Source organism: Equus przewalskii, chromosome 16, assembly GCF_037783145.1.
Source record: "Equus przewalskii isolate Varuska chromosome 16, EquPr2, whole genome shotgun sequence".
Lineage (NCBI taxonomy): Eukaryota > Metazoa > Chordata > Mammalia > Perissodactyla > Equidae > Equus > Equus przewalskii.
Genome location: NC_091846.1, coordinates 11,827,484 through 11,853,452, shown reverse-complemented (window position 1 = coordinate 11,853,452; position 25,969 = coordinate 11,827,484). Strand labels below are relative to the sequence as shown.

General features: G+C 39.9%; 1 pseudogene; it reads left to right on the top strand.

Moving 5' to 3' along the window:
• Positions 1 to 15,394: 15,394 nt before the first annotated feature.
• Positions 15,395 to 15,493, top strand: LOC139076566 (U6 spliceosomal RNA; annotated as a pseudogene).
• The last annotated feature ends 10,476 nt before the right edge of the window (positions 15,494 to 25,969 follow it).

Sequence of the window (25,969 nt, the reverse complement as noted above, 5' to 3'; positions counted from 1 at the left end):
GAGAGATTTGTCTTATCCACACTTTGACTCATGACCCATATGCCTGCACACTCTCACACTCAGTCAATCACACACACACAGATTGTACACTCACATGCACACATACATACACAGCACAGACGAGTACAATGTAAACATGAGTACAATGTAAACAGCGATACTGTCAGAGGCAGATTTTTCATAAAGCTAATGAAGCTTAAGCATCAGGGCCCCTACTCACACCAGCCTCAGAGTTCCCAGAACGATCTAGGTGGGGAGCAGGGGTCAGGTTATGGGCAGGAAACGTTTCTGGAAATGTGTCTAAAAATGTTTCTGAGTCTCTAAAACTCCAATAATCTGTTGTGATTTCTTTTTTTATGCTAGATAAATATATGCATTCCTAGCTAATTTTTAATTTGTGATTTTAGATTTTTTTCTTAAAGAGGGTCTCCAAAATTGTATTAGCTTCAGATGGTACAAAACCTGGATTTGTGCCTGTTTGTATTAAAACAGAGCTGCTTCCTCTTGGCACTCTTGCCATTTGGGTCTGGATACCTCCTGTTGTGGGGGCTATCCAGGGCACTGCAGGATGTTGAGCAGCGTGCCTGGCCTCTACCTACTAGATGCCAGTAGCACTCCCCCTCCCCAGATGTGACAATCAAGATCTCCAGACATGTCAACTGTCCCCAGTTGATAACCACTATATTAAAAGGTTACACAAATAGGTACAAAAGCCCAAGAGAGAGAATCAGGATAGAAAGGCATTATTAAAGGATGGACAGTTCTGTGCAACAAAAGAAACAATCAAAAAAGTGAAAAGGCAACCTACCAAATGGAAGAAAATGTTTGCAAACTATACACCTTATAAGGGGGTTAATATCCAAAATTGATAAGGAACTCATACAACGCAATAGCAAAAAACCAAAATCCAATTAAAAAGTGGGCAGAGGATCTGAATAGACATTTTTCCAAAAGAGACACGCAAATATCAACAGGTACATGAAAAGGTGCTCAACATCACTAATCAGGAAACTGCACATGAAAACCACAATGAGATATCACCTCACACCTGTTAGATGGGCTATTACCAAAATGACAAGCAATAACAAGGGTTGTTGAGGATGTGGAGAAAAGGGAACCCCCGTGCGTTATTGGTGAGACTATAAATTGGTGCAGCCACTATGGAAAACAGTATGGAGGTTCCTAAAAAATTAAAAATAGAACTATAATATGATCCAGCAATCCCACTTCTGGGTAAATATCCATAGGAAATGAAATCACTATTTCAGGATATATCTGCACCATGTTCATTGCAGCATTACTCACAATAGCCAAGACATGGAAACAACATAAGTGTCTATCGATGGATGAATGGATATTCACACATATATGCAGTGGAATGTTATCCAGTCACAAAAAGGAAGGAAATCCTGCCATTTGGAACAACATGGATGAAAGTTGAGGGAATCGCCATTAAGTGAAATCAGTCAAATAGAGAAAGACAAATACTGTATGATCTCTCTTATATGTGGAATTTTTAAAAGCCAAACTCATAGAGACAGAGAGTAGATTGGCGGTTACCAGGCACTGGGGGGTGGAGGAAATGGGGAGATGTTAGTCAAAGGGTACAGACTTTCAGTCATAAGACGAATAAGTTCTGGGGATCTAATGCACAGCACAGTGATTATAGTTAATAGTACTGTACTGCATAGTTGAAAGTTGTTAAAAGAGAAGATCTTAAATGTTCTTACCACACACACACAAAAAAAAGGTAACTATGTGACGTGATGGAAGTATTAACTAACCTTATTGTGGTAATCATTTTGTAATATATATGTAGATTAATATTTATGTAATATACCTTAAACTTACACAATGTTGTATGGCAATTATATTTCAATAAAACTTGAAAAAATATAAAATTAATGAGAAATCACAGGTTAAAAAAAGAATGAACGGGAGTTTTGGAAGAAGAGAGATGTTGCAGAAGACATAGTAACCACCGGGTACAGGGGATGACGAGGAAGAGAAGCAATGAATGAATGAGTATAGATATTTAGTCTGGGCAAAGGGGCGAACAGAAGATAGCATTCACAGAAATAAAATAATTAGGAAAGGTAATGAATGTAGTTTAACATTTTGAGTTTCAGGTGCCATATGGGGAGGGATATGTAAAGGGAGATGTATAATGAGTCAAGTGACATAAGGGTCAAAAGAGAAATCAGGACTGCAGATTAACACAAAAATGTGGTCCTTGTCAACTACGTGGAAACTAAAGCCATGGGAAAGCAAGGTTTTGCTCAAGGGTAGTGTAGAAAACCAAAGATTAAATTCTGGAGAACATGAACTCTAGGTGGGCAGGGGAGAACAAACAGTGAAAGATAATGATAAAGAGTTAACAGATTCAGGTGACCCTAGACAGTAATTAGAATCCACAAGAAAAAACAAAAAGCAACAGTAAAGGTAATTATGCAATTACAAAAGAAAATATAAATCCATATTTTTTCTCCTTTCTTCTCTTAACTGATTTTAAAAGCAACTGTATAAAGTAATATGTATATAATGTGTTGTTTGGCCCATAACATATAGAAATGAAACATGTAATATATTTAGCAAAAATAGAAGAGCAGAGAGGAAGTAGATGGAAGCAAACTTGTATTGGGCTGATGAAATGATCACAGATGGTAAAGTAATAATTATAGCAATGTGTTGCTGAGTTTGCAACAATAGATGTAATATGTATAACAATAAACCACAAAAAAGAGAGAAAGAGAACGGAGCTATCCTGAAGTAATATTTCTATATCTCACTGGAATTAAGCTAGTATAAATCTGAAGCTAATTCTGATAAATTAGGCCTTAGAGCAGCCACCAAAAAAAAAAAAAAATGGAGAAAAAATCATTAAAAAACTTAAATACTTCATCAGAAAATATTTATGTAATGCAAAAGAAAGCAGTAAAAGAGGAATAGAAGAATAAAAAAGAACTGAGACACCAAAACCCAAGAAGTTTAATGGCAGATGTAAATGCAACTATGTCAATAATAAGGTAAAATGCAAATGGATTAAACAATACAATCAAAAGGCAGAAATTGTCAGACTGGATTTAAAAAACCAACTATATGCTGTCTAAAAGACACATATTTTAGATTAAAAGATACAAGTAGGTTGCAAATAAAAGGATGGAAAAAGATATATCATACAAACAGCAAGCACAAGAAAGCTAGATTGGCTGTACTAATATCAGACAAAATAGACTTTAAAACAAAAAATGTTACTATAGATAGAGGGATGTTTTGTAATGTTAGAAGTTTCAATCCATCAGATATATATAACAATTATAAAAATATATGTACCTAATAACAGAGCACCAAATACACGAAGCAAAAACTGAGAGAAATGAAAGGAGAAGTAGACAATTCAATGATAATAATGGAGACTTCAATGTCCTACTTTCCATAATAGAACAACTAAGCAGAGAATCGATAAGGAGATAGAAACTTGAACAACAGTATAAACCAAATAGATCTAACAGACATTGATAGAACACTCTAACCAACAATAGAATAGGAATTCTTCTCAAGTGCACATGGAACGTTCTCCAGTATAGACCATATGCTAGGCCATAAAACAAATCTCAGTAAATGTAAAAGAATAGCAATAGTACAAAGTATGTTCTTTGACCATGATGAAATGAAATTAGAAATCAACAACAGAAAAAAATATAGGAAATTCACAAATATGTGGGAATAACATAACACACCCCAAATAGCCAATACATCAAAGAAGAAATCAAAAGAGAAAACAGAAAATACTTTGAAATAAATGAAAGTGAAGATATAACATACCAAAACTTATCGGATGCAGTGAAAGCAGTGCTTAGAGGGAAATTTACAATTGTAAATATCTATACTAAAAAAGAAGAAAAATCAAATCAATAACCTAACCTTCCACCTTAAAACACTGGAAAAAAAGGACCAAACTAAACCAAAAGCAAGCAAAAGGAAGCAAATAAAGATCAGAATAGAACTTAATGAACTAGAGAATTGAAAAATAATAAACAAAATCAGTGAAGCCAAAACCTGGTTCTTTGGAAAGATCAACAAAATTACAAATCTTTATCCAGATTGGCCAAAAAATTACTAGAATCAGAAGTTAAAAAGGGGACATTATTACCAACCTTACAGAAATAAAAGGATTATAAAAGAATACAATGAACAACTGTATGCCGATAAATTAGATAACTTAGATGAAATGGACAAATTCCTAAAAAGACGCAAACTACCAAAACTGACTCAAATAGAAATAGAAAATCCAACTAGACCTATAACAAGTGAAGAAATTGAGTTAGTAATCAATAACTATCCACAACAGACCTAAATGGCATCACCACTGAATTCTACAAAACATTTAGAGAAGAATTAATACCAATTCTTCACAACTCTTCCAAAAAAAGAAGAGAAGAAAACATTTCCCAATTCACTTATATAGACAATGTTCCCCTGATACCAAAACCACAGACATCACAAGAAAAGAAAGCTATAGACTAATATCTCTTATGAATATGGACACAAAAATCCTCCACAAAATACCACCACACCAAATCCAGCAACACATAAATTGACACAATTACACAGAGTTATCATATTAAAATTATACACAATTAACCAGGTGGGATTGCCCCAAGAATTAAGATAGATTCAATATCTAAAAATCAATTAATGTAGTACATAACTGCAATAGAGTAACAAAAATTATAAGATCACCTCAATAAATGCAGTAATGGCATTTGACCAATCCAACACACTTTCATGATAAAAATACTCAACAAATTAGAAATAGAAGGGAACTTGCTCAACCTGATAAAGAGTAACTAACTACAAAAATCCCACAGCTAACATCATACTTAAGGTGAAAGACTGGATGATTTCCACCCAAGATCAAGAAAACAACAAAGATACCCATTTTTGTCTCTCATCATTTCTGTTCAACATTGTATGGGTGGTTCTAGCCATGGTAACTAGGAAAGAAAGAGAAAGAGGATCCAGATTAGAAAAGAAGAATAAAACCGTTTAATTAGTGATTTCTTAGGGCTAGGAGGTGGGGGTAGGAAGGTGAGAACTACGGGTTTCTTTTTGAAGTAAACATTGCTCATATCTGTGAATATACTAAAAACCATTGAAGTATACACTTTAATGGGTGGATTGTATGGTAGGTGAATTATATCTCAATAAAGCTACCTTAAAAAAAATAGTGGCCAGAGAAATAGAACTACAAGAGACGATAAAAGTGGAAAATTCAAACAGAGGCTAATCAGCATTAGCTCACTAAAGTTAAAATCAAGAAGAAAAAAATGTCATTGGACTCAATGATTATCAAGACAATTGATGGCTGGGTCTCAGAGAAAAACTGTCTTTGATTTGACCAAAGCCAGCTGCTCACCTTATGCTGTCAATCACTTTTCTTTTTCCTTTCCCTTGATCTTATTCCAGAAATATCCTCTCTACTTCTTATATCTTCAATCACATCATTCATACTTTTCATTCTTTCATCAACAAATACTATTAGCACCTACCATATGCCAGGCACTCCTCTAGGCACCAACAGACCTCTGCCTATACTTTTTTGACAAGGCCTATGTCATGTGGCCATTGCTAGCTGCAAGGGAGGCTGGGAAATCATGCATTTTTATTTTACAGCTTCAACAGTAGAAGAAAAACAAAGGAGAAAACAGCTCAAATTAGTGCTGAATGGATCAACCTACATTTTCTTGCACCTATTTACAAATAAAATTTTGAATCAAATTTGAACACAGATCTGACAGCAAGAATTGTTTTCATGTCTATTGGAGAGCGCAGATACTCTCCACTGGTTCTCCACCATTTTCTTAATTGCTCAAGCCAAAAACTTTGGAGTCACATTTGATTTCTGTCTTTTAGTCACACCCTGCATCCAATTCATGAGTGGTCCTGTGAAGCAAGATCTTCAAAATACATCTCATCTCCACTGCTACCACCCCAGTCCAAGCATCCATCAACTCTCATCTGCCCTGTTACAACAACCTCTTAACTGGGCTCCCTGCTTTCTCTCCTGCCTCCCACTGAATATTCTTCACAACACAGCCAGAGTGATCCTTTCAAAATATATATATGATCATGCCACTCCCTTGTTGGCCATGCTCAAACTGCTTCTCATTCCTTTCAAAATTAAATCTAGTAAAGAAAGGATGATCTTTCTAATAAATGATGCTGGGTCAAATAGCTATCCATACCTATAAAATTGAAGCTTGATCCCTACCTTACACCATACAAGAAAATGAAGTCTAGATGGATTTTAGATGTAAATGTGAAAGATTAAATAATAAAATTGCATAACAAAAAAGTAAGAGAATATCATCATTAACTTTGAATAGGAAAAGATTTCTTAAACAGAACACAAAAAGCAATAACAATAAAAGAGCTATATTAAAATGAAGAACATTTTCCCCCAAAAAGATACTATTAAGAGGATGAAAAGGCAAACCATAGAGTGAAAGAAGGTATTTGCAACATAAATATCCAATCAAGGATTTGTATCCAGAATATATAAAGAATTCCTACAAACGTCTTTTAATATAGTCAATTAACAGAAAAAAATTGGCAAAATATTCGAACAGGTACCTCACAAAAGAAGATACCCTAATAACCCACAAACATATGAAAAGTTGCTTAATTTCATTGGTTACCAGGGAAATGCAAATTAGAATTACAATGGCATATCACTACATACACCACAGAATAGCTAAAACAAAAAAGGCAAACTAGTCCAAGTGTTGACAACAATATGAAGCAACAGAACTCTCATAAAATACTGATGGGAATGAAACATGATACAAGCACTTTGGACAATATTTACTAAAGTCAAACATGTGTATTAGCTCCTTGAGCGAGCAAGTCCACTCCTAGATTTATACCCAACAGAAACACACATGTATATACACTAAAAGACACATATGTGAATGCTCACAGCAGTTGTGTTTATAATAGCCAAATGCTGGAAACGACCCAAATGGATAGATAAATAAATGTGGAATATTCATACAATAGAATATTATACAGCAACAAGAATGAACCAACAATTATAACACACAACAACATGGAAGAATCTCATAAGCATAATTTTGAATGAATGAAACCAGACGTGAAAGAGTGCATACTGTATGATTTCACTTCTACGAAGTTCAAAATCAGTCTCTGGTTCTGGAAGTCAGACAGTGGTTGTCCGGGGAGGGGAGAGTGACTGGGAGGGGTCCTAGGGTGGGGTGCTGACTCAACCTGAGTGCTGGTCACACGGTCCATTTGGTCTGTACACTTGGGAGTTTTGTGCATTTCTGTGTTCATTATGCTTCAGTAAAAAGTTCTTCTTTCTTAAAATCCCATATGCTAAAAAAATCCAGATGCAAAAATTAAAATGAAACAGCATAAAATCCAAGTCTGTGAATGGCCAGCAAGCCTTGCCCCATCTGGCCTGGCCCTCTCACCTTCCCCTCCTGCAGCTCCCCCCTTGCTCTCTATGCTCTGCCACCAGGCCTTCTTGTTGTTGCTCGGATGCTCCAGACTAGCTCCCACCTCAGGGCCTCTGCACTGGCTCCTCTCTATCAGGTGTTCCTCCCCCAGGTAACCACATGCTCACTCTCTAGTTTATTCAGAATTCTATTCAAATGCCATCTCTTCAGGGAGATTTTTCTGGTTACCTGCTTTATCCTTCTTCCTCAGATGTATCACCATTATATTATATTATTATAATTATTTCTTTCCTGCCCCTACTGTAATATGAACTCCATGAGGGTGGGAACTGTTTTTTTCTTTCTTTCTTTCTTTCTTTCTTTCTTTGCTGAGGAATATTCACCCTGAGCTAACATCTGCACCAATCTTCCTCTATTTTATAAATGGGTTACTGCCGCAGCAAGGCCACCAACGAGCAGTGTAGGTCCATGCCCAGGAACCAAACCTGGGTCACTGAAGTGGAGCACACTGAACTTAACCAGCACGCCATGGGGCCGGCCCCAGGAAATTTTTCTATCTTATTCTTTGTGGTTTCACCAGTGTCCAGAACAGGGATTTGTTGGGTAAATGAATGAATGAAACTCAAGGACAAAGATGGTTCCTTTTCATTTTCACAGCCCTGTGGCTAGCTTAGAGTCTGGTCCATAACAGATGCTCCATGAATGTGTAATTGCTTTGGAGTTGAATTAAGAAATTACACTGCCAACAAACCCTTCCGTGGAAGACCACAAGGTCTTTGCGAACAGGTGTGTGCTACCATTTCCACGCTGTGTTCTGAAAAGCAAGGCCAGGTTCTTAAGATTTGTGGTTGGGCCATAGATCCCATTCTCACCTAAAAGACACAAAGCCAAGCATAAGAAGACAGATCAATGCAATGAGTCGGTACTGCTAAAACCTAAGGGGGTAAGAAAATGATCCTTTCATCTGGTTGAAGCTTTCCTGCAGAGACAAAGCTTGAGTGACGGGGAGTGAGAACACACTGGAATACCTATTTGCCAGATAACAAAGGTTCCCTCGCCTTCAGTGCCATATGAACTGTCAGAGTCCTTGAGAGAAATGACAGAAAGCCAGCCCCGCACCCACGGCCCAGTGACTCACGCACATTTCTTTGTGTGCTGTATCGCTGGGTGTGAAGACTTTGTGAAACTTACAACAGTGACTAGGCCAAACCCAGCATTCCTAAGCTGTGTGGCTGCAAAGGCCGTGTTGTGAACAGAGTTTTCAAATCCAAGGAGAGGTTGGCAGCGGCCGACGCACGTAGGGCCCTCCTGATAGCCGCGCTGGAGTTGGGGCTCGGCCTCTCATGCTCCTCCAAGTCACCCAGCAGACACAGCCCTTGCCCACAGGAAACCAGAGCTGGCCTGTGCCTCTGCCTCTCCCTCCGGGGCAGCCTCAGGACCACGGTGAAGGAGCCCTCTGCCCCACTACCATTTCCCCCCCACCCCCAGCAGTCCCCTCTCCTCCTCAGGTGCTCAGACCTCCCCCACTCCCACCCTTCTAAAACCTGCTCTATGGAAACCATTCCAGACTCATTTTACACTGAGGTGGACATACTGATAACAGCTTGAAGAGTTTCTTCAACTAAGGGTATGACGGTGCAGATTTCTTTGGGGATCTAATTGAACTCATCTTTCACTCTCTTAAAATCAGCTCTCTATCTTATTATCTACTTTAATTGCGCTATCCTTCTCCTTCAGACTCAAACCTTTGTCACTTCTCAGTCCTTTAACCTAGGGCACAGAAAATGCCTTAGTCATTTTTGTACGCATTATGGAAAGCCCAGTGCCAGGTGTCCGTTTTCCACCAGCCCTTGGTGTCCCTTCTCTGCCCGGTATACAGCAGCAGCTCTGTAACCGTGAGCTGGGTGGATGCAGAGGGCCCTCGGTGCCACATCCTTCTTCCCACTTTAAGCAACCGCAGTGTCCAGGTCCTCCACAAGCTGTGACAGGAAGAATTTTTCACCACTTCCTTCATTTCAGAACTTTCTGAGATGGCTTCTCATAGCTAACTAGAGTTAAATCCGCACTTTTACCCTGGCATTCAAGACACTCCCCCACTCTCATAACTTGGAGTCAATGCCTATCCAACTTTTCCCCCATCAATCCCAAAAGTAAAGGCCTAGAGGTGGCGAAGCGGGGATGAAAAATTCAGGAAAATAACATTTTTAAACATTTCTATTTTTCTATTCTCCTTGAATTGCTTTAAATTGAAAATATACATATATGGAATTTTTAGAATAAATATAAAATGTTTAAAGTATTTTTAATTACTCATATCTTCATATCCCCTGATCCTTAGCAAGATTTCACGTGATAGCAGATATTGCACCTGAATTAGAGTTTTGCCAAACATTCCTCACCAAATTACCAAGAAAAAAGAACTCTTTGAAGAATTAAATGTCTTTGCTTACGAATACTAAGAAAAATAAGAATAAGAATTTATTAAGAAAGAGAAATAATTTGGTTATCAGTTTTTAAAAGTGCTCTAAGAACCATGAGGAAGGGGGAACCGATATCTGTATGGATTTGAGGAAGGAAGAGATGATTTCTGGATGCGAATAATCTGGGGAGACTCCAGGTGGGCCTGAATGCTTGAGACTGATTCCCACAGGCAGAGACGGAGAAAGCGTCAGCGGCCGAGGAAAGCCAGGGGCAAAGACGGCCTGGCGGGAAAGGGCAGCGTGTGTTTGGGGGCCACAAGTCATTCACAGCACCGTGTGGTGGCACAGAAATGGCAGCAGCTGACAAGGCTGGAAAGGGAGACAGTTTTGCACAGCCCATAGACTTGCTATGACCGATATTTTATCAAACCTAAAACACCACAGATTGCAAAGCACACCATTACTTTATGTCCCAACGCTACTAATTAAATCAAGACAAACCATTGACTATAAGACACATCCCGATTTCAAAGATGCTAAAGTACGTTCCCCCCAAAACTATGTCATAGAACAGATAAAATATGGTAAATGAGGAGACCGAAGCAGTACAGTAGGGAGAAAGAAGCACAAAGGATAATTTCAATGACACAAGCCTGAGTGGCCTTAGGACAAGGAGCATCTGCTATGATGTTACAAGCAAGAGCGAGGCAAACATTTGGGGGCAATGGGCCCTCCAGTGCCCTCGGATTCCAGCATCCTGCCCTTGGGCATTCGGAACCAAGGTAGAAGGGCACGGCTGGCCTGCTTGGGCTATGCAGCCCGACCCCGCCTCAGCCACCCTGCCCAGTGGTAGCAAGCTTCTCACAAACACCCTGCAGAGGAGGGAGAGGAGGAGGCTCAGAGGCATCACTTCCTGTCCTCTCCCCGAGCAGACAGCCCCGGCCCCACTGATACATGGAGAGAAACAGCATCGGCGTGTTCAGCTCCCTTGTTCCACCATCCACAGCCTACGGAAATTGAGGCAGCATCGGGATGTTTCTTAGTGATGAGTTTCCTAAGGGAACCAAGGGGGCTTTTTGTCCATTTGCGTCCTTCTAGTGAAAAGGAACCTGAGTCCTGGCTTTAAAGCCTGGAGAAACCTACAGATTGAATCTTTGAAAGTCATCAGTAGACAGAAAGGGGGAGCTGTGAACCTTAATTTCAGATCAGAAAATATCCCTTCTGAGCCACTACCGTCACTTCAACACACTCACAACACATACACACACACAGACACACACACACACAGTGAGATGGGGAGACGTTTGCAGAAGAAAAGTAGATATTATTTCTGATTCTCAGATGTCGGCTGTCATGAGATTTTCAGACATAATCTAGAAATGGTTGGCTTTCAATTTACTTTATGCAAGATACTGCTGGCTACACATTTGTCTATAATGACATTAGAAGCAGCAAACCAACGGCTTACATGCATATTTCATTAGCAGATAATTATGTTCCTTATAAATGGTTTCTGAATCAGACCATTTCACACAATTATGGTGTTTTCTTTGCCTTTTCAGTCAATGGAAAAGATAGTAAAAAAGTTCTATGTTATCAAAAGGGCATATTCTTAACCTCTATTATGGAGTGAAGGAGATAAACTAAAATAAAAATACACCTATTTTGCATACATAGAATGCTCCCTGTTAAAATGCATGATAGATTCAAAAGGAAGAAGAAAAAGACGACAAAGACAGACGCATCTAAATATATCAGGAGTAACAAAATACCAAAAGGGGAATTTGATGGTGGGGGCAGATTAAAAAAAATCAATAACGAAGTCATGCTACTTAAATGCCAAAATCATTTTTCACCCAAATGAAAAGAGAAAATCGGGTCAGAATGAAGGCCACAAAATAACTACTAACAAAGGCGCTACATGAGCCCTGCGCTCAGCAACGCCCAGGTTTATTTCTTTGTGGAGTCAACAGACATTGCCTGACCATCAAGCTGGGTGCCAAGGACAATCATGAGCAAGACAAGGTCTCAGCACTGCTGGCGTTTCACACTGACCCCAGGACACACACATGCACACACGCACACACACACACACACACACACACGACAGGGAAGCACTGTGTGGCGGGGTCTCAGCAGGACTGTGCACGGCAGCCGTTCAAAGCACAGACTCTGCAAATCCCACCTCTATGAGCTAATCTTTTGCAACTAACACTCTGTGCCTCAGTTTTCCCATCTGTAAAATGGAGATAATACAAGTACACCTACCTCATCAGGATGTTGTAAGGATTCCATGAACTAACATATATAAAGCACTTAAAACAGTGCTGGAATAAATAAATAGGACAGAGGGAAACTTCTGCAGCTGATAGATATGTTTATGGCATTAATTATGGTGGTAGCTTCATGGGTATATACTTATCTCCAAACTTATCAAGTTGTATACATCAATTATGAAGAGCTTTTTGTAAGTCAACAATATCTCAATAAAGTGGTTTAAAAAAAGACAGTGTTGGGCATAGTGTAGGCATTACTATAAGGGTTAACTATTAACACCCTTCCCAACCTCCCTACAGCTTTCCTCCAGGGTAAAAATGCTGTCATCGAGCTTCCTAGGGACCTCTGGGCCATTTTTTAACCCCCTCCAGTCCTCTGGGCCCACCTGCAAGGACACCTGAATTCAACCGTAGCGTCCCCAGCACTGATTCATGGCAGGTGTTCAATGCGTGTTATTCCCGCCCCTGTCCACTGCCTCCTTCAAATCCGCGTCGTGCCAGTGGCACACGGAGGGGCTCTGCTGTCAGAATTTCATAAGCCCCATCTTCATTTGGAGGAGGGGGAACTATGTTCAGGGAAGGAATTTGCTTAGTTTGAAATCCTCCCAATACCTTTTTCCTATATTGCTGGTGTCTTTCTACCTCTAGTCATACATAGAGATTAGCATGAGATAGCATCTGCTTTAACCCAAAATTTTATATTTAGATCTCATAAAGTAAATAAATAAAATGTCCTCGTTTTTCCAAACAGGTGTGAGAACCACTGCTTCGAGGTGTGGTGATGGACATTGGCGGCATAATTCCCACGGGCACTTTCTGATGCAAAAGGGAAGGAAAAGAGGAGGAAGAGTTAGGATTGACTCTGAGACCATGAAATGTGGTACCTTCAGGAGCTATTTGAAGAAGTGAGTGAAATTTTAGCAATCAATGGAGCGAGGTGACCTCCTGGAGCAGGGTTGTTTTGACAGAGAACATCAATGCCTTGACCTGGCCAACCCAACAGGGGAGGCCAAGAGCCAACCATCTGGGACCAGGGATGCTGAGGCTGAGGGGACAGGTGGGACAAGGGAGGGACCATGATGCTGGGCAGGGAGAGGTGAAGCTGGAAGCTCTAATACTGACTTCCGAAATGCCTTTTCCATCCAGGGCAGCAGCCAGTGCTCAGAAAATGTCCCAAACACTGAGCAGCCTTCATCCGTCTAGTGGCTAAGGGAGTAAGGCAGGGAGGCTGCTGCCTGAGAACGAGAGGAAACGGCCTGTCTCTGTTCAGAACACTCTCAGGGGGCCCAGCGGATTCCGTCTCAGGTTCTCAGTGGCCTGCATCCATCATCCATGAGGACCCACTGAGAAGACAGCAGGAGCCCCTACTGAAAGAACGAACAAGTAAAGAAAGAAGATGGCAACTTCATGGCATTTTTCTCCCAGCATCCAATTTAGACAATATTTTAGCTTGTTCAAAGAGAAAATCTGAAGTACAGAAAGAATAAAGGAGCCCATAGGAAATACACACCAGCCATGCCTTGCAGGCTCTCTTCAGAGGGTCCCCTCTGTCAAGACACCTCACAGACTTTGACAAGATCCTGAATTGGCTCCTTGCATTCATTTTGTCCTCCACTTTGGCGAATGGCACTCCCGGCCAGGCCCTGCCACCAACCATCCATTGCCCCTTTAGATGCCACACAGTTCCTTGCCATCCCTAATCCCACAATTTGCCACATTGATGCTGCCTTCACTTGACCCAGAGAAGCCCGTCTTACTAACCTCTTCCCTACTCCCACCTCATCCTGAGCCATCCATACACCCACCTTCATTTGTTTCTCAGCTCTGTTCCAGACAAGAACGATAGACAGACTCTTATTTTTTTAAAAAAAAACTACAGCAGGCTTTGTACATCCAGATGGGCCCCATCCATCACAGCCTGTCCAAGATTATACGCTTATTCCAATGAGGCTGCGTTGGCCTAAAGCAATGTCAGCTCTCCTCTGTGGATTCACCTCCAAACATTTATCATCCACGAAAGAACACTTGTCTCCCTGTGCCGTGTTAGAGACACACTCACCCTAATTTGATGAAAAGCCCTGGGCTTGGAATCAAATGACCAGCTTTTGTCTTGGATTCACTCACTACCTACCAACTTTGTAAGTTCAGACTTAAACACACAAGGCTCCCGTGTCTTCATTTCTAAATGGGAGTAGTAATACCTGCTCCAGTTTGTAGGATGTTGTGAGGATCAAATGAAGAACTATATAAGAAAGCACAGTTAATGCCACAGAGCGTAATATAAGATTTTAAAGATATTTTTCTCTCCTCATCTCCCAGACTACTCACTGGGTATCTTACCAACTGTCCTCTCACCTCTACTGTCCAAAGAAAACATCTATTTATTTATTCAGGAAAGACTGATTGCATCCCTACTATACACTAGGAACACAAAGATGAATAATATTAACTCTCTATCTTCAAGGAGCCCACAGAAGAGAGAAGTAAGCAGATACGGTTGTGAATGGATGAGTGAATGACAGTAAAAAGAGGATATATGATAGCTGAACTGAAGTTATTGATTCTTTCAGTAAATGTTGTTTGAGCACTGACTAGGTGTCAGGACTGTCCAAGGCATTGGAGACATAGGAGAAAACAAGGCAGCCAGATCCTTGGTCTCACTGACTATACAATAAACAAGTAAACAAAAACCTCAGAGAACTTCTGACTGTGACAAGAGCTAAGATGGAAATAAAAGGAAGACGTGATAGACAGTGACTGGGACTGGCAGTGTCGGGCCACTTTAAATAGGGTGGTAAAGAATCGCCTCTGAAAAGGTTACATTTGAGCTGATATTTGAGGGATGAGAAAGAGCCAGGCAAATGAAGAGCTGAAGCTCTATGGGAATAGAGTTCCAAGGAAAGAGAAAGGCAAGAGCAAAGGCCCTGAGGGAGAACAAGCTTGGTTGTTCTAGGAAGAGAAAGAAACCTGACTGGAGCAAGGGGGCTAGGGGAGAGAAGTATAAAATGAGACCCAAGAGGTAAGCAAGGGCCAGGTTGTGCAGAGGCTTTAAACCATGGCAAGGAGTTTGGATTTTATTCTAAGTGTAGTGGGAAGTCAATGAGGAATTAGGGTGGGAGTAGGGGTGACATAATCAGATTTGCACTTCAAAAATATGTTTTTATGGGGAGAATTTATTGTTAGAGTGGCAAAACATGTTAAAAGGCTATGGTTGCGCTTGCTCTGGGAGCAAATATACTAAAACTGGATCAATGCAAGATTAGCATGGCCCCCATGCAAAATTGATATACAAATTCAGGAATCATTTCATGCTTCTAAAGAAAAGGTCCAGGTCAAAATGGGGAGGATCAAGGAAATTTCAGAAAGCAAGTCACCAAATTTTTTAAACTACACAAAAATCACCAAAAAGGGAACTCTGAGTCAGAAAAACTTTGTTGAACCCCATCTCATTCTAAGATTTCAGGAAAACTAAGCCCATATAAAGGCTGACAACAGAAAAATCTCAAGGTCAAATCCTATACAGATTCATCATCAGAAAAAAGAGAACAAGCAGCAGAATAATATCCCTCCAGACATCAAAGGTCAGTAGAAAGACATGCCCATAAAGCAGATCCAAACTCTTACTTACTATTTCAAAAGGATAGAAGAGATCAAGAAAAGCAAATAAGTCATGAAAGAAAACATAAATCAGAATTAGAAAAACTCAGAAATGAGGTTTTAGAACTCAAGAAAGAATCAGTAAAAGATCATTTCAGAATTAAAGACTAAACTAGAGAAAACACAAGAATGAATAAACACACAAATAATGCCTTAAGAGATATGAAAGATAGAGAGGAAAATTGAAAAAATCAAAAATAAATGAAGAGATAAAAAGAATTTGAGAGAAAGTAACCAATATTGAAGATTGAAAATGCAAATAATACAGGTCCCTGAAAAAGAAAACCAAAGCAACAGAATGGAATGGATGCTAAACTATAATTCAGGAAAACTTTCCCGAAATAAAAAAAGAGTTGAAACCACATATTGAAGGAGTACATTTCGTCCCTGAGAATATCAACCTAGAAGGACCAAGAGACAGATAGTCTAGTAAAATTACTAAGGGGAAAGAAAGAATGAGAGAGACACGGAGGGAGGGATGTTTTGGCATCTAGAAAAAAGAACATGCAACTCACAAGGAAAGAAAGTTAGATTATCATCAAACTTTTCAAAAAGAATATTTACACCAAAAGAAAATGGAATAACATATTTAGGATCCTTCAGGAAAGAGAGTGTAAGCCATTGGTCTTATATCAAGCAAAACTGACCTTCAAGTGTAAAAGACACAGACACACCATTACCAATATGCAAGAACTCAAGGAGTGTTGTTTCCGTGAGCCCTTCCTGAGAAATCTGCTAGAGAACGAGCCTCAGATAACTGAGATGACTAGAGGGATGTAAGATGGATGGTGAGCAATAAACATACAGTAACCTGCAGAGCAAGACCAAATGAGGGTTCGGAAGGAGAGAGCAGGGGATGTAATGTGCAACATGACAACTAGGGTTAGTAATCCTATACTGCATATTTGAAAGTTGCTAAGATCTTAAAAGCTCTCATTACAAAAAAATGTACAACTACGCAAGGTGATGGGTGCTAACTAGACTTATTGTGGTGATTATTTCACAATGTATACAAAAATTAAATACAACATTATGTTGTACACCTGAAACTAACATAACATACATGTCAATTATACCTCAGTTTAAAAGATGATAATTACAGGGCCAGCCCCATGGCCGAGTGGTCAAGTTTGCATGCTCCACTTCAGTGGCCCAGGGTTTCGCCAATTCGGATCCTGGGCACGGACATCGCACCACCCATCAGGCCATGTTGAGGTGGCATCCCACATGGCACAACCAGAGGCACCTACAACCAAGGATATACAACTATGTATTGGAGGGCTTTGGGGAGAAGAAGAAGAAAAAGAAAAAGATTGGCAACAGATGTTACCTCAGGTGCCAATCTTAAAAAATAATAATAATAATTAAAAGAAAAAGATTATAGTATGCAATGGCTATATGCTCTGACAATATAGACTTAACATAACTATTTTTTAATGGGAGAAGAATAGAGGGAGCATATGCAAAATCATATTGGTTTTGTTATTCTAAGACTGTGGTGTGTGATTATGGAATTTAAAAAATAAGTAATGATGGTTTATTCTATGATTCCTTGTGTCCTTGAGAACCAGCATTCTTGGTATAGAAGAAAGGAGATACTGACAAAATAGAGAACAGGCTAAGTAAAAGCTTTATGGTCTCAAATTTTAATTAGAATTATCAATATGAAATCATGAGGTATTTTATCTTTTATATATATATATATATATATATACACTTTTTTTTCTTTAGTTCTGTTAACTTAAAAGGACTAGAAATAAAATGGTCATCCCTAATGTGACCCCGAAATTATCCTTTCTCTCTAAAAGAAGCCAGGGCTTCTTGAGGAAATGGCTGATTCCAGGTCTGGTAGCCAGAAAGCTATCAAAGACTATTAGAGTCACGTCAAACAAGGTCTATGCACATGTACATGAAGCAGAGAGAAGGGATATTAGCCAAATGGAGAACTGAATCAGAGTGTAGAATATTTGTAAGATTCGATCCAAAAGACCTTCGATCACGTGTTTCTTGGGAAGGAGAGGAATGGCAGTATTGAAGCATCTGTGCGGCTGTCTCGGTCCCTCCCAGTTTCCCAGTGGACGTGCATCTCTGGTCTGACAAGTTGGCCAGATGAAGAGCTATGATACGTGGCCCTCGAACCACACTGGACTGCTGCAAATCAAGTACCCAAGTGAGTCACGAGGACCCTTAACCAAGACTACACACAGCAGATATCCAAATGCTCAAGCCCATGCTGTATGGAGAACCCAGGGCGGGAGGGTTGTGCATTTCTTTCTTTCTTTCATGTGTTCATCACCTTATTCATACATTCATGATAGAGTTAATCAAAGCCCCTAGCTGTGGTGTCTACGCTGTGAGGAACAGGGAGGACTAAAGGTGTGGTGCCTGCTCACAGAAGTCTACAAGGTATGGGCAGGCAAAACACAAAAACCAGATTCACGCAAAGAGCTATCCCCAAAGGGATGTGGCGCGAACTGCATGGGAGCACGATTACCTGGAAATCTCAGCAAAGCTGAGTCTTAACCCAGTCTCAAAGGAGGAGGTAGATGGATGAGCAGGACGCGGGTGAGAGACCCCTGGAGAGGGAGGGAAGGACTGAGGCCGGTGGGAACAGGATGGGTCCTAAGACAGGGCTGGAGAGAACGTAGGGGAAGAGACAGAAGCAGGAATCAGGCACAGTAACTGCCCAGTACGCGCCAGGGGCTGTGAAAACCACTGTATCCATCTCAGCTCCCCAGCAGTCTCCTGGAATAAACTGTATAATCTCTAATTCACAGACGAGAAAACTAAAATGCATGGAGGTTAAGAACAGTCGACGACCCTTCTTCTCTACGGCTCCGTGTTTAAGAATTCACCTGCTCGCTAACACCTATTTATATCCCAAGGTCAAAACTTGCAACACTTGCATGGTCCTTTGTGGACATATGCAGAGCAGTGAATATTTGAGTCACCTGACATGTATGTTCCAGCTGAGGTGGAACAAGGCAACGCTCTGTCTTTTTGTTTTAGATTTCATGATGTTGTGTCCTTTTCCCAGTCTATTTATTACCATGTTTTTTGCATTTTTGTGCTTTTTGTTGATGATTTCACTGTTTGAAATGGCCCTCAACTGCAGTGCTGAGGTGCTGTCTACTGTTCCCACGTGGAGGAGGGGTACAATGTGCTCTACAGTAATATGTGTTAGATGTGCTTCCTTCAGGCACCAGGTACAGTGCTGTTGGCTGTAAGTTCAATGTTAATCAACCAACTATATCTATTAAGTAAGGTGTCTTTAAGCAGAAACACACATAAAACAAGGGTATGTCCTGATCAGTTGGCAAAAATCTTGTGACCAGCAGCTCTCAGGAGACTAACCCTGTATTTTCCCCAGGAGCAATGGTTCTGTAGTCGCTAATTCAGTGTTCACAGCAACTGTACAGAGCAAAACTACTGTGAAAAACAAGAATCAACTGGAATTTGCACAAGATCACAGAGCTGAGATTAGAAATCTGTGCTTTCTGATTCAACACCTTTCCCACCTGTTTTGGAAGCTAGGGCCCCTTGCAGGTCGTTCCAAAGTAAATTTGTTACTGTCCACTTATACATATGCTGGAGAACCATTTTCCAGAGAGGGCCATTTTCAAACGTCTGGCGAAAAAATCATTACTCCTATTTAAAATCAAAAGAATAAAAAAACTGCTCCATAGGCAGGAGCTGGTTCTTTTTTCCTCTGTCTTCCACATCATCAGCACAATGTGCTCAGAATCCACGGGTCTCAGAGGGGCTTTCCAGGGAGTTCAGAGAAGGTTCCTCCACTTCAGAGAGCAATCGTGCTGGGCATTTGCAGCACCGGAGAGTCCTTTGCAAACAAATCAACATTGCAGTTGGGTTTAAGTGGAGTGACATGGTTGTCTGTGTGATATTGGGCCATCTAGCCTGACCCTGATCCTCTGGACATAAGAATGTGGGTTTCACACAGAACCAGAAAACTGAGACAGGCAAGGGCCACAGGGTCACGGAGGTTGTCAGTCCACAAGAAATAGCTGAGCTCCCTTTGGAGGCAGAACAGAGAGCCAGGAATCCAGAGGAAAGGCAATCTTTAAAGTATCCTTCACTCCTGGACCAGCCCAAACTATTCTGGGCATTTCTTTTCTTTCTTTTTTTTTTCTTTTTAGCAAACAGCACAGCTTTGCAATGCAACCCTCAGTGGTGCAAAAGCATAACTGTGTGTTGTTGAGCCTGAGTGACATATATGGAAAAACCTCCGGTACGAAGAGGATATTAATCCATGCACACCCTCAGATGCAATTTCATGCTTTTATAAATTTAATGTTTTTACAATTAGGTCCAACTTTTGCTGTAATTCTTTTCTCAGAAGGGGCATTATAATGTGCTATGTAGGAGGCCATTTTCTCCCTTAAGTCATTATAAGCTAATTTAACTACATTAAGATCCTGCTGGGAATGTATCTGGAAGTATAAAAGAAAAGCAAGACAAGTAGCAGAAAATGTTGTCATCTCCAGATACTGAAGTTACCATTAGATACATTGCCACCTCCCTCAGCGCGTGCGCACACACATGCACGCACACTGCAAAGAACTTGCACTTTTATTTAATAAATAAATTGAATAATAAATTCAATGTTTCCAATAAATTGAAAGATGAGTTATAATGAAGGTGGCAATGGGTTCCCAAAAGGGTTGTGAGTACTGTTTTCATTACGATTAATATTTTACTTAAATCTACATCAGAAAAAATGTTTAATTTAATCTCTCTCACCCTCAATTTAACAGGTTATACCTACTCATACACTGGAATGAAGAGCTCTTCATATGGCATTTTGTCCCAAATGAAACCAAAATTCAGAAGAAAAAAAGAAGAAAAAATTCCACGGAGAGATCTTGTCCCCTGAGATATAAATTATAAGCTAATATAGGACAGTCAAGACAATTTAAAAATAATTTTTTGGATTATAATGACGTGTATTGATTGGCCTTGTCTACAAAACAATGATAACAAAAATTAAATAATATGGAAAGCATTTTTATTAAGTTCCTTATTTTTTGTGACGAAATTACCTATTTTATAAATTAAAAAAATAATAAAGAAATTGATATATCTTATTCACCTCTGGAGGGAATTACTACTTATGACTGTGTCTTTTTCTTACCAGAATATAATTGAATATTGTCTATGCCAAAAATTCCGTTTAATTAGATGTGATAAGCCCACGGAAGGAACAAAGACTAAGTTTTACATGCGGGAATGACACCTGCGAAGTCTTCCTAGGAAAACCCATCTGCTCTATGACTTACGACGTGCCAGCCTCTCAGATAAGAAAGAATTTCATTTCCTGGCAGGCCAGAAATATTAACAAATATGAGACTCTTAAAGAAAATAATGCTGATAACAATGGTAAAAATCCTCTAACTCAGAAAAGTAATTTACAACTCTAGAGGCTTTACAAAGCCTCCAGACAGAAGTTCATTCTAAAGCTTTAATATCACGTGGCTCTAACTTTGCTACCTACAGAAAGAAGGTATTTACATATTCTTCACCACCTCTTGTTGTGCCTATATAAATAAACTGGTCAAATAAAAACGATATCCATTAACTAAAAATCACAATAGTTTTATTCCTCTTACCAAGTAATCGGTGAAGTCATGGGTATTGATAGATTCTAGTCAATGACATACTAGCAAAAATCTGGCAGGTAGGAGGGAGGCAGTACAGAAAAGATATCTTTGCTAACGAAGATACAGAAAAATCCCCCTTCTTCTGCTGACACCATCACAGCTACACGTGATGACTAGCACCACCGCCGCTATTGTGCAACCATGAGGACAAGCCAAGATGCTGAGCAGTGTGAACCTGGGTCCTTTACCCCTACGTGGGTTCCTGAGCCAGATTTCTTGTTATATGTAATACATGTTCTTTTTTAACTCAATTGAATTAAAGATTTTCTCTTTCTTGCAGCCCAAATCAGACTTGCTATTAAAGACCCCAATTAATTCTCCTATTATCATCAAGATTCTGGTGCTCAGAGTAATCAAGCCAGGTAAACACTACCAACAATGTAAAGCGTCCTGGACATTATACTTGCTCTTGGAGATTTTACGTTAGGAGATGTGCATACAAACAGAAAGAGAGAGTGTTTCAGGGCAAACATATGACATTAAAGTAGTGGAGGCCAAAAGGTAGCCAGACAGAAAAGATCCCAACATCCCCAAGAAACAGAATAGAGGTGAGGGGAGCTAACACATGACCCTGAGGGTTATGGTTGGATGCAAAGGTCTTCTGATGAGAAAAGTCATGATGCAGAGAGTCATGCTTTAACCTGTGCCAAGGTCCTGAGTGACAAGAAACAGCACCTCTGGAACTCACCACAGCGTGGGGAAGTCCAAAGCCTGAGCTTCCTGCAGAGTATGGAAATAATTGTGCTCCTCAAGATGGCTGACTGCACGTTGGGTGCCCGATGGCGAGAATGTGAATTCTGGAGGTGTACAGCAATTCCTGGAGCTATCCACACATATCATTTCTCATCCATTGAGTTGAAGAGCAGTGAATGATGCAGAGGGACAAGAGTCTCGTCCACTGCTGTCCGAGGGCTCACATGTCAACACACATATGATCTTGTTTTACATGATGTGGTCATTTCAGCTTCCATCAGGAATCCTAGCAATTCTGTACGTGTAAGTAATGAATACTTTCTCAGTTTTGTTTCAGAGGAATAATGTTTCCTACTCGAAAAATATATTAAGGATTATTGGGTGTAATCAACCACTTCACACATAAGGAATCTAAGGCTGAGACAGGTCTTGTGACTTTTCAGGATCTCTAGCCAGCACTAAGAGGTAGATATTTTCACTTACCTGACATACTCTTGTTTCCAATAAACATAATTTTACTTATTATGCCAATAATTCATCCTGTCAATATTATTTTGAATTTGAATTTTATATTCTAAGATGCTAACAACTCTACTTCCAACCCACTAGGAACTGACTTGGTTTCCAGATTCTTTTTTGTCTTTTCTTTTGGTTCAGTGGTGGAGCAGAGAATAACAACCTTGAAAAATAATCACAAAGAAGCTAAACCTAACAAAAGGTAAAACTATAATGAGATGTGTATTCTCTTTGCTGACCTCTCACAATGCCAGAATCTTCAACACAGATTTTAAAAGGTTCAAAATTTCAATATTGGAAATGTTCACAGCAATTATTCTTACTAACATTAGAGTTGTTCTTACCACACATGTATTATTTATGATTAGAGCATTAATTCTTTAGATCCACAGAGATTAGACAGCAATCAATGTTTATATAATGTTGACATAAACCTAATCATATTCTGATAAGTAGCCCAACAGAGCTCAAGTAATTAATGAAGCTGTTGCTTTCTGTTAACATCTAAGGACGTCTACAGACTTCACACTGCAAAAACTATTACAAAATGCAAGTTCTATACACCCTGCTATAAGTGCTGGTCGTCTCATTTCAAGTTGAACTAAGAAAAATAAACTGCAAAGTTATGTTGCCTGTTGGAGACAGTCGTGAATCCTTACATTACAGGACAACTCAACTGCAACAATCTTTAAGAAATGTTCTAAAAGCTTCATATTTAGACTACTGCTTGACCTGAGTGACTATTGTTTGGGCTTGACAACTGCTAGCTATGCAGAGATTTGCATTGTTGAATCAGATTGGATCAGTATAATTTGAATGGAATGATACACTTAAGCTTTTGCCATAAGAATCAATTAATATGTGCTCAGTATCTCTTGAGTTCCAGCATCGCATTATATTCTCTTTATGCGTAAATATATTTAGGAGCAAATAAAATGACACTTCTCAGTTTTTAATTAAATTTCTCAGAGCAGTTTGTCAACCTTGGCATTTACACATAAAACATTGATAATTATGTGAAAATTCTTAAGAGATTTGTTTAGAGTGTTTCGAGTTAAGAAGCACAATGCCAGAGAAAGAGCAAAATTAAAACACGAACGAGTCTTACTCACATCAGGGCACTGGAAACAAAAGCACTACAGCAGAGCACCCCCCCACAGACGTGAATCATGCCTGCTCAGACCAAGGGAGAGTAAGGGAGCCACCGGGGAGAGACGTCACGTTGAAACCAAGGCCATCTATATTTGCGTCTTTCCTGGGAAACTGTACTGTTTATTTCTGGAAAAATATTTAGGAACTCCTCTAAGGACAAATAGTATCAACTAGAGACATGTTCTCAGAGCTAACACCATATTCCTATTAGGATGGGTGGAGATGGGAAGGAAAGGAAGCAGAGACAGGGAGAGCGAAAGAAGGCCACAGGGAGAGAAGCAAGCAGAGAGAAAGAGAGAAGAGGACAGAGAGGTAAGACTAATGCTGACAGTATGTTCCAAAAAACAAAAATATCGCATTTATAATTCCCATTCACTTAAACAGAAATACCATCCGGGTTGTGGCTACAGATGAGATCAGAGAAAAATAACTGCCACCAAGTATCGCAAGGCATTTCCAAGGGTCTCTTACTTGCTCTTGTGGACACACAGGTCCCCTCTCATGAAGCTTCCCTGGGCAGCAGGTTCTGCTGGCACCCCAAGCATCCAAAGGGCACTGCCTCATGGAAGAGGCACAAGGGCCACCTCCTAGGACCTGAGCTGTTCTGTTTGCCATTGCTTCCTCCTGGGAGCCCTCACAGTGCACTCCAAGCTCTGCAAAGAAGGGGAAATGGCTCCCTTCCCTTCCTAAGCAACTTACAGACCTCTCTCTCTTTAGCAGGCAGACTTGGGCCAAGAGCTGATTAAGTGAGAGAAACTACCAGCTCTACTCAGAATGCCTCTTTCCTTCTGGAAACCAAGGCTGTAGTGGAGGGACTGGCTCATTCTTCCTTAGGTTGAAGGGCCTTGGGCCCTAAAGCCCTGGGTTCTTATATGCTGACCCTCCCCACACACGCACACAAAACCACTAGATATATACAGATACACAGAGTCCAAAATTAGGACAAGCATTTTTCATGTGTTTCTCCTCTATATCTTATTTCAGTTGAAGCTAATACATAAACAAGAATATATGTAATGTGTCACATAACATCATAATAAATGAAATGCCCATTATTAAATCATGACTTCAGAAGTAGAACAGAAACACTCCCCTGGGATCTATGTGTTCCTTTCCTATCCCAACCTTGCGCCCCCAGCAGGTGTAACCTCTGTCTTGAATGTCAGGTTTATCGTTTCCTTGCTTTCTTACATATACATATATAGTTTTATCACATATGTATGTATCACTAACAGCACAGGGCTTAGTTTTTCTTGTTGAGTTTTATAAAAATGTCTCATCACATGTGTGGTCTTCTGAGACTAGCTTTTCTCACACAACATTCTGGTACTAAGATTCATTTGTGCTCACTCATTTTCACTGTTTTGTGAACAGAGCTGCATTGAACGTTCTATTACACTTATGATGCTCATGTATAAGAGTTTCTCTAGAGTATATTTTAGGAGTGGAATTGGGCTGTTGTGGGATATGCAGAACTTTACATTTACACTCTTACTGACAATGTGTGAGCAAACTCCTTTGATCTACATCCTTTCCAAAACTCAGCATAAGCAAACTTCTTAAGGTTTCCAATCTAGTGGGTGTGAAATGATTTCTAGTTGAGGTCTTAATTTGCCTTGCCTTGATGACTCCTGGGTCACGCACGTTCATTCACCATTTGTGTCTCCTCTTGTGTGAAATACCTGTTCAAGGTTTTTGCCCATTCTTCTATTGGGTCATCTCTTTCTTACTGATGAACAGGAGTTCTTCCTATATCCCAGCTGTTAGTCTTTTGCCAGTTATATGTGTTGTGGTTACCACATCCCGGATGGTGGTTTGACTCTTCACTTTCTTTATGATGTCCTTTAATTACCAGAAGTTCTTAACATTAATGCAGTCAAACTTAATCTTTTCCTTTATGGTTAGAGCATACTCTGTCTTGATTAAGAAACCTTTCCCCATCCCAAGGTCATAAAGATATTGTCCTACATTTTCTGTTAGAAGTTTTTAAGCCCTTAACATCAGGGATTTCTATTATCGTAGCTTCACAGGTCTTGATATCTAGAGCAAATTTTCCCATCTTATTCCTATTCTCCTTCAAGAGTGTTTTTGTTGTTCTA